Below are 9528 nucleotides of genomic sequence, written 5' to 3' on the forward strand. Positions count from 1 at the left end.
CAGCAGCTTCTGTTTCTACCATGCAAAAGTTTAAAAAGGCTTTTTTTTTCATTTGTACTTTGTCAAATTTATTTTTAGCTTTTTATATTTGAAACATTAAACATTTTTAATTTATTTATTTTATGCTCACAATTTTATTTATTGAATTGTCTATTTTTGTTATTGTTTTTGCTAAAAAAAATTAATATATTTGTGTTTATAAGCCTGAGTGGTCTGTTGACTGACAGTTGTTTTTGTTCAAATAATTGTTATAGGCTGGTTACACTATAAAAAATTGTCATAATCATGTCTTGTGATTATTTGACAAGAGTTGTACTTTTAAAATGTAAGTGTATTTAATTTAGTTATAATGTAAATACAATAAAAATTAAACAAAGATTTAGAATAATTATCATTTTGAGCCGTACATTGGTAATGTCTGACTGGGCCTCGTGCCATTTTATGTTCAATAAATTGGGCCCCGAGGTCAAAAACCCCTAATCTAAACCACAGAGCACAGTGCGGCCATCATGGGAACACTCACACTGTGAACAAATCACTCTTGACACGTCACACTCAAGTTGCATTCCTTGATTTCTCTGTGTTACCAATAAGGGTATAAGCTGCAAAGAAAACTAAAAACAGACAATCCTGTAGAAAAAGAGCTGTATTTGTTTAAGAACTGTAGCAACTCAATCACACATCATGAACTGTTTGATCTTTATACAATGTCCTCTTACAGCAGGTGATTTGAAGTGTCATGAGGAGCTAGAGGCAAACGATCAGACGTGTTGCAGGTGGATCAGAGGGAACAGTGCACAGGATGTGAAGACAACTGCATGGTATGTAAACATGTGGTCCTACCAGGCTTCCATCCATCCATTATCTAAACCCTTTTACCCTCTTCCTTTCAGGGTCACTGGGGTCACTGGTGCCCATGTCCAGCAGTCACGGTGCGAGGGGCGGTGTACACCCTGGACAGGTCACAAGTCCATCACAGGGACATGCATAGAGACAAATGAGACAAACAACCATTCACTCTCTCACTCACACCTAGGGACAATTTACAGTTATCAATTAACCTAACAGTCATGTTTTTGGTCTGTGGGAGGAAGCCGGAGTGCCCGGAGAGAACATGCAGGCTCTACCCAGAGGGGTCCCCGAGCCGGGATTTGATCCGGCAACCTTCTTTCTAAGAGCCATCAGCTCTGCTAACTGAGCCACCATGCCGCCCCCTACCAGGCCTGTGTAGTGTAAATACACCTTGCAAAGAAACTGAAATCTTGTCAGTGATGTTGCACAGTAAATTGTAGTAAAAATTTATCTACTGTACTTTTTATGTGATGTGGAATATAGAATAGAATAGAATAGAATAGAATAGAATAGAAACATCCTTTATTGTCCCACAGAGGGGAAATTCAGGTGTCACAGCAGCATCCGTACAGAGGTTCACACACTAGTTACTTTACAAACTATAGATAGTGCACACAAAACAAAAATTAACACTGACTAGCCATGAGATATGGAAGCCCTTTTCCGCCACCCTGATAAAAAATAAATAAAACTTGTATCTCATAATTATGAGATAGCTAAGTCATAATTATGAGATAGTATCTCATTATTATGAGATACCATCTCATAATTATGAGATAGTATCTCATTATTATGAGATAGCTAAGTTATAATTATGAGATACCATCTCATAATTATGAGATACCATCTCATAATTATGAGATAGTATCTCATAATTATGAGATGGCTAAGTCATAATTATGAGATACAAGTTTTATTTATTTGTTATCAGGGTGGCGGAAATGGGCTTCCATAATGAGACAACTACTAATAATAAAAAATGTAATATAAAGTATTGTGCAAGGATAGAAAAATATGTGTTTTGTTTTAGAAACAGTAGACTGTCTGAATCCAACACTAATCAGAAATTGCCTGTTTTCAGTGCAAAACAATCTCAACAGACCAATAAMTGTAAAGTGAAGTATCACAATGCAGACAAGAAACACAGATGTGCAAYTACAGCAGAGTAGTAGTGCAAATGATTGTTCAGTTGAGTAATTACAATTAATAGTAACAGTACAAATGATTGTGCATATGGCCATATCACCAATATGTGATAATAACTCTATTGTGGATAATGCACCGTCATTGACACAGGCTGAGCTTAAACCATCCAATGCCTCTAGCATGATAATGTCACCTGAATCAGTCAGTTGTGTCAAAGACAAAGAATGGATGCAAAAGAAAAGTCGTCATTTTTTGGGAATAGAATATCCTGCAGATACATGCACAAACATGTCATGTTCTTTCAACATAAGTTTGATGAGTTCAAATGACTCTGTCTATGTTGTCATTTGTTCAGTTTTTGGTACAATAATTGTGGCTCAGTACCTGCACACTAATGGACACATATTATGCACATGTACACAAACACACACACCTTACAACAGTATTGAAAAAAATTCACCATCTGGGGTAAGGCCAACTCAAGACAGCCTCCAGAGCTAATCACCAGAAGTCAAAACAAAGGGGTTTATAATTTAGTCAGTTTTTACAGATTAAGAGTTAAAAAATAAATTGAGACTCATCCTAAACATGTACTCTGAACATATCTTGCAGTATCACTTATGACTGAGCACATCATATACAAAGTTTGATCAAAAAGCTGCTTTTTTCCTCAACACTACTTTCAGATCGGTGTTTCAATCTTTTACAACAAAGGTGGTGGGCGATATACTTTCCTAAAGAAATGCTTCAGTGAGTTTTCAAGTTGAACACAACATGAATCAATATAACTTCTATAGTTCTCTGTTTAGCTGCTGCAGGCTTTACTTCACGATTTTATCTGTTGATCAGATCCTTTAACACATTTCTACTTCTGTAGGTGTCACAGCTTTTTATCTTTACTGATCAAAGCTGTGCTTGAAATAAGTAACCATTGCGACATGTTTTTTTTTCTGCAGAAGGGCCAGAAGCTTACATCTGAACAAGTAAACAAGCTTGAAATAATTTGTGCAACTCAACTCAAAACAGGAAGTACTTCTTTAAAGCCGCATCCAGGCTTGTGCAAGGTTTGCTTTCACAAAAGCTTGAGTTGAAAGTAAAACTCAAAACAGAAAACTTAAAATAAAAGTTATGTGAAGGACTTTTTTTCCCAAATAGAAGCTGTATACGTTGCCATATGCCAACTTATTAAAAAAAATAGTATTTTGGAAATAACTTTTGAAATTATGTAAGTGAAAAAATGTTAGTGTTTTGATAAATAAACTGTGTACAAAGTTGAAAAAAAAAACTAAATACAAAGAAATCTTTAACTTTTATATCCTAAATACAACTGTAGTCAATGGAAGTTTGGGTGGGTGCACTCTGCATTCTTGGAAAATCTGTGAAAAATCATGTTTTTGCTGTGAGTGACATAGGGGATGAAAGAAGGCAAAATGTCTCCATTTTGACAAATAAACTGTTTAAAAAGTGCAGGAGTCAGAAAAGTCTGATGCAAAAATCTCATAAGGCTGATGTGATGTTGTTACACTCTGTGGCAAAAATCACTAAACTTGATCTGTGATTGTGTAAAACCTGTAGAACATATAAAAATACAAGATCAGACATGAAATATCCAACTTTCTGTGACTCAGTTTAAATTATGAAAGAGATTTGTGCTGTAAAAAATGTCTGAGCTATAGAGCTCCAGTGAGGGCTGGGTTTTCTGACTTGTTTGCCCCAAATCCCATGGTTGTTCTGGGGAAACAAATTCTTTTTAGTTAGCACAACACTATCAACTTAGCAGCACGTTTTGATGTAGTTTATGTGTTTGTGTGTGTGGCCTTGTTTTTTCTACATTGTGTGGCCCAGTTTTAAGGAAAATGCAGCTTCTTTTGGACCGGCCCAAAACCTGGGCCCCRCAACTTTAGAGGCTGATTTTGGGTTTGGGGGTTGGGTTTAGGACCAAGGTGCGAATTGAGTTTAGGTTAGTTTTAGGGTCAGGTCACCTGTGAGGTTAGCCTTAGGGTTGGTGGTCAGTGTTAGGATATAAAATTACCAAAAAACAAATGGAAGTCAATGGAGGGGCCCCACAAGGATATAAAAATGTGTGTGTGCGTGCGTGCGTGCGTGCATGCGTGTGTGTTTGTGTGTGTGTGTGTGTGCGTGCGTGCGTTTGTAGAGATACAAACCTGTGTGTGCGTGTTTATGGCTACAGAATATCATGTGAACATCTGACCAATATGAAACAAATGGAAGAATAATGGACAGATTTAAGGTGGTACCTTAATTTAACCTGAGCTGACGTTTAGGCATTTAGTCAAAACATCCATGATATTTAAGATAACTTGACGTTAGTTTCAGTGTTACTGGAAAACAAAAATCATGTGGGGTTTAACTTCTGTCATTTATGACACTGCAGAACAGGCAGCATCACACTTTCGTGTCTTTTTTTATTAGATGTGTGAAGTCTTTTCTCAGAAATAGTGGTGTGATGTTGGTGGTTTGAAGAACTAAATGCTGTTACTGTGGGGGTAGGGGGAGGTGTGAAAACGACCACACAGTCAAACATACATGCTGAATAGACATAAAGATTTAGAGATCCACGTCATCAAACCCACCTCAGAGGCCTGAATGATAAATAGCTGAATGAGGATCAGTTTCGCAGCAAATCTTCAACATGTCCTTCAAGATCCTGTTTGTCGTTGTCCTCCTGCTCTCAGTGATCAACTCATCAGGTAAAACCTCACATAATTTTTTATATGGTTTGTTTGTACTTAAAGACAGTTCATTATTTTATAATGTTTCTTTTAAACTTTTATTAAGTTTTTATATATATTATAGTGYTGGCAGGAATTTGGGGTTGTTGCTTATTAAATGCAAAAATGTAACGAAAAAATTATAATTTTTTGTGTTTAACTAGGTTTGTTCACTTCAAGAACCAAAAGATTAAGGGTTAGAAGACTTTGCAACAAATATTTTGTGTTGTTTGAGAATTTGGATTAATCTAAATTATATAGAGCTGTCACTTGTTAAAGGGGCAATATTATGTGTTTTTCAGGCACATATTTAAATACTATACCATAATAAAGTATCAATGTCACCTCTAGCTGTTAATAAAATGCTGTTTTTATGTTTGAATGGAAGATAARCTTATCTTCTCATCACTTCCTCTTCTAAACGCCTTGAAATTGGCCTCTGTCTCCTTAAGAACCACCTTCCGCTTCTGTCCCATCAATTTCAGTGCAGGGGTGGGTTGTTTCGCTATGATGCAGTTTACTTGGCATCTGAAAATACATTTCCTCAAAGGTATTTTGAATCTGAAAAGAGCTTCACTGAGTGAGAAGTAGTCGTTTGCTCTGTTACTGCTGAGAGCCTGCAGGAGTCATGGGCGGGGTGTGTGGGGTGGGGGTGGGGGGTGTGCTCAGTGATGAGGAAGTTTGGCTTAAAGACACGTCCCAGGGGCGTTCCTGATACCAAGAGGCGTTCCTGATCCCCACCTGTCGTTTTGCTCCTCAGCATGGCTGCCTAAAAACGCTGCAGGATTTCTCAAACATGCATGAATGAGTCAGAGCAAGGCTTTGGGCATGTTTTTATGAGAGTATAACATTATAACATGATATAAAACTTAAAAAATTTGATTTTACATGATATTGCCCCTTTCAGAGTTGTAAAGTAACTAAGTACAAATACTTTGTTAGAAGTAGAAACCTTGGTTATCTGTACTTTACTTGAGTAATTATTTTTCTGTGAACTTTTTACTTTTACTCATTACATTTTTACACAATTATCTGTACTTTCTACTCACTACATTTTTTTAAAAAGGTAAGAAGTAGAAAGTCGTTACTCCTATTTTATTCCGAGTTGTTAATTACTTAAAAAAATACTACCCTGATCAATTGTGTCTCCTGGATAGAGTGAATTTAATTGTGGTTGGATGAGAAGTATTAATATATACCATTCTGACACCCTATTAGCTTGTACACAACCCATCACAGCTGCACACCGTTAGAAAAACTATTTTTGGAGAAGTCACTTCCCAATAAATGTCATTTTGGAAAATCTACCTGYTCACTTTTACTCAGTACTTTTACTGTTAATACTTAGGTAGATTTTTACGGTGGCCGAAAGGGGCAGTCGGATTTATAAATGCATCGTTTTTACTTTGCAGCATTTTTTTTCCATTTGCAAAGCATTTCCTCTTTGCTGCGGGTCTGCCCCTGTCGGCCACAGTACTTTTGATCCTTAAGTACAAAAAAACATCAGATACTTTAAGACTTTAACTCAAGTAATATTTTTAGAGAAGACTTTAACTTTTACCAAAGTGTTTTTATGATAAGATACTTGTACTTTTACTCAAGTATCACTTTGAGGTACTTTATACAACACTGGCCCCTTTAAGTTTTATGTTTGTTTTATTAGTATTTTACAAGTTTACCTACCTCAGGAGCAGAGGTATTAGTCAAAGGCTAAAGTTCCAAAAACAGATATTTTGCAAAACCAACATTAATATTATTCTCCCTTTGGATGGATGGATGGATGGATGGATGGATGGATGGATGGATGGATGGATGGATGGATGGACAGTGTTCTTCCTTTCTTCTCAGTTATTAAGCACACTATCAAAGCTTAAATTGAGACACAGTCAGATTCCAAAAGCAAACATGGCTCCACTGTTGTTGTAGTTTCTAATGCACAGAACAGCAGCAAACATGCATTTTGTGGACTAAAATATCACTTTTTATCCAAAATTTCTGTTTGTTAAGTAGAAATGATCAGTCTTAATTTTTTCTCTTTGGTAATCTTTTGTTAGAATCTCAACTTTTCTAAATAAAAATGTTTGTGTGGATGAGAAGTGTTAATGTGGACCAGGAGATATGCACAAAAAAAAACATGCACCGTTTTTAAAAAGTAAAGCAAAGTTAAAATTGTGCTTTTAGTGTATTTTTGTGTACTGGAGTAACTGTGATTTAATTTAACACATTCTCACTCCCTACATGTTCACACTTATTCAGGTTCTCTCTGCATCTRGTTTTGMTGTGTCAGGTACCTCCCTAGCGTTAGTTAGGTTTAGGGTTTGGGGTCACGGTTAGGGTTAGGATTATAGATATTGCACATTTTCTACACCGACAACGAGCTCCTCCTTTCATTTCATCAATAACTAATGAGGAGGGTACCCAACACATCAAAACCAGATGCAGAGCAGATCGGACCAAGCATCACTGTGGGATGAGTTTGGAGTGAAAATGCAATGAAACACATCGTCATGAGTTGCACATTAATGATCATTTCCTGAAAGATTCATTACAATCTGTCCAGTGCTTCATGACATATTTTGCTAACAAAAAAATTCTGCTGAAGATTCAGACAAGTTTGATTCATCATGTTTGGATGGATTTAGATCATCAATGCATCTCTGTGTCCAACAGGATATGATTTACTTTGTTTTTTCTAGGTTGAAGTCTGACAATCGATTTATTTGTTCAGGTTAAACAGATGTTCAGAACCTAATTTGTCTCTCTGGTCCTCTCAGCTCACTACCACGCAGGGAAGAATCATCCGTGCTGTGTTGACTTGACCAAGAAAGATCTGACCAGTCGGGTTATCGGGGACACATATTATGAGCAACGTCGCAGATCTTACTGCGTTCATGCTCTCTTGTAAGTTCACAATTGTTGTCTTCAACACATAAAACACAATAGCATTTATTTATTCATGCATTTTTTATTTTATATACAGATTCAACACAACTGATGGACTGCTTTGTGTTGATCCCAATGCCTCGTGGGCTAAAAACTGTAAGTTGTCCCAACAAAATCCAATTCCATGACATAAAAATACCCACTAATCCTTTAATTTTCTTTCTTTTATTTTCTCCAGTAATTGCCAACATGAAGAAAGGAAGATAAATCTTCATTTCTGGTCAAAGGAAAAGTTTTCCTGCAGTGTGTCAAAACTTCACACTCAACATGTACTTATGCTGATGATTTTAAAGCAATTATTCTGAGCTCTTGCTTAAATTCAATTTATATTGTTGAATAAAATATGTAATATTTTATATTTTTTAATATTTTCATACTTTATATGGTGTATTTTGGCACATTTATTTGACACATTAAGGAATTTCAGTTTTATCCTCAGAATTTAGSAAGTTTAAAGCCAGGCTGAGGCTGACAAACAGTGGTTTTAATCAAAAAGAATGATTTTCTTCAGCTGAATATAGATCAGAGTCATCTGCATAAGAATAAAATGTTAATTTTTTTAAAGATGGAGCCTAAATATGTGTGTGTGTGTGTGTGGGGGGGGGGGGGGGGGGATGGGACCAAGAATGGTTCCTTGAGGAACTCCACTTATAAATGGGACAGAGGAGGAAACAAATTGCAGTAAAACTGTTTTCAGACACATACGATCTTAATCAGTCCAGTTTGATGCCACAATGTTYGAGCCTGGAGAGCAGAATGCTGTGAGCAGCTGTGTCAAAGGCACATTTGTTTTTTTATGGCAAATAACTCTTGCATTTGTCTTAAAAACTTGTTAATTTAATTTTAATGCTTCATCTGACCCGCAACCTTCACAGGTTATGGCTTGTTTTCTGACCTAATCTCAACCTGTGACTTTAGTCTGATGGGACATTTCAACACAGAGTAAACACASTTCCTTTTGCAAAAGTAATCACTATTTTTTTCCCTTTTCAAATTTCTTTTCCTTTTTTTTGCCAGCAGACTTTTGTGTCCTAGAACAGACCTTTTCTCTTTAAAGGCACAGTCAGTGTTTAATCTTTGGCATGTGTCAACAAAGACAATTTTCAACAGGTATAAAAAGACTTATTGTAACTGAAATAAATATTACTGCATGCTGCTTTTACTGTGGGGGTTGAAAGCTGAAAGTAAATTAACTGTATTTTTTTCAAAGGATTAAAGAAAAATATTTGATTTCAAACAAGTTTTATTGTAATATTTGTTTTGTCTCTTTTGAAGGAAAACTCAAATTTATCATGTAGTTTTAATAACAGAAGTCTGATAGTCTAACAGCGTTGGCGTCTTTCTAATCCTGTTTTTAAAGAAAGTGTAATCCTTAAAGATTATAACAAAAGACACATAAAATCAAAATGAGTATAAGTAGCATTTCTAAACCACGTAACTGTTCAGTCCTTATTTTAACCCAAATAAACTATTAAAACCATCAAGCTGCATTATAATTAGACASGACCAGAAGCTGGAATTTGAAGCCACAAAGAACAAGCACCCCCTAGTGGCCATCTGCAGTACAGTTTCAAAGCCCTGCAATTAATGAAAACTGAAGATTCTCCTGACCAATACATAAAAAACATAATTTAGATAATTTTTAAGTGTTGATTTTTGTTGATTCCAGTTACCTTGCTGCTGTATGTTCAAATACACATTTATTAAAATGTGTTTTACCTTAATGATTTATTTAAGGCTTTGAGAAAAGAGTCATGTTACGCTGTGACTGAAGATATGACAAGTTAGTGAGTTGGAGGGTTGTAGAGACAAAATTTTTATATCTAAGGTACAGCTCCCCCCCCCCCCCCCCCCC

This window comes from Austrofundulus limnaeus, unplaced genomic scaffold (genome assembly GCF_001266775.1).
Source record: "Austrofundulus limnaeus strain Quisiro unplaced genomic scaffold, Austrofundulus_limnaeus-1.0 Scaffold126, whole genome shotgun sequence".
Classification (NCBI taxonomy): domain Eukaryota; kingdom Metazoa; phylum Chordata; class Actinopteri; order Cyprinodontiformes; family Rivulidae; genus Austrofundulus; species Austrofundulus limnaeus.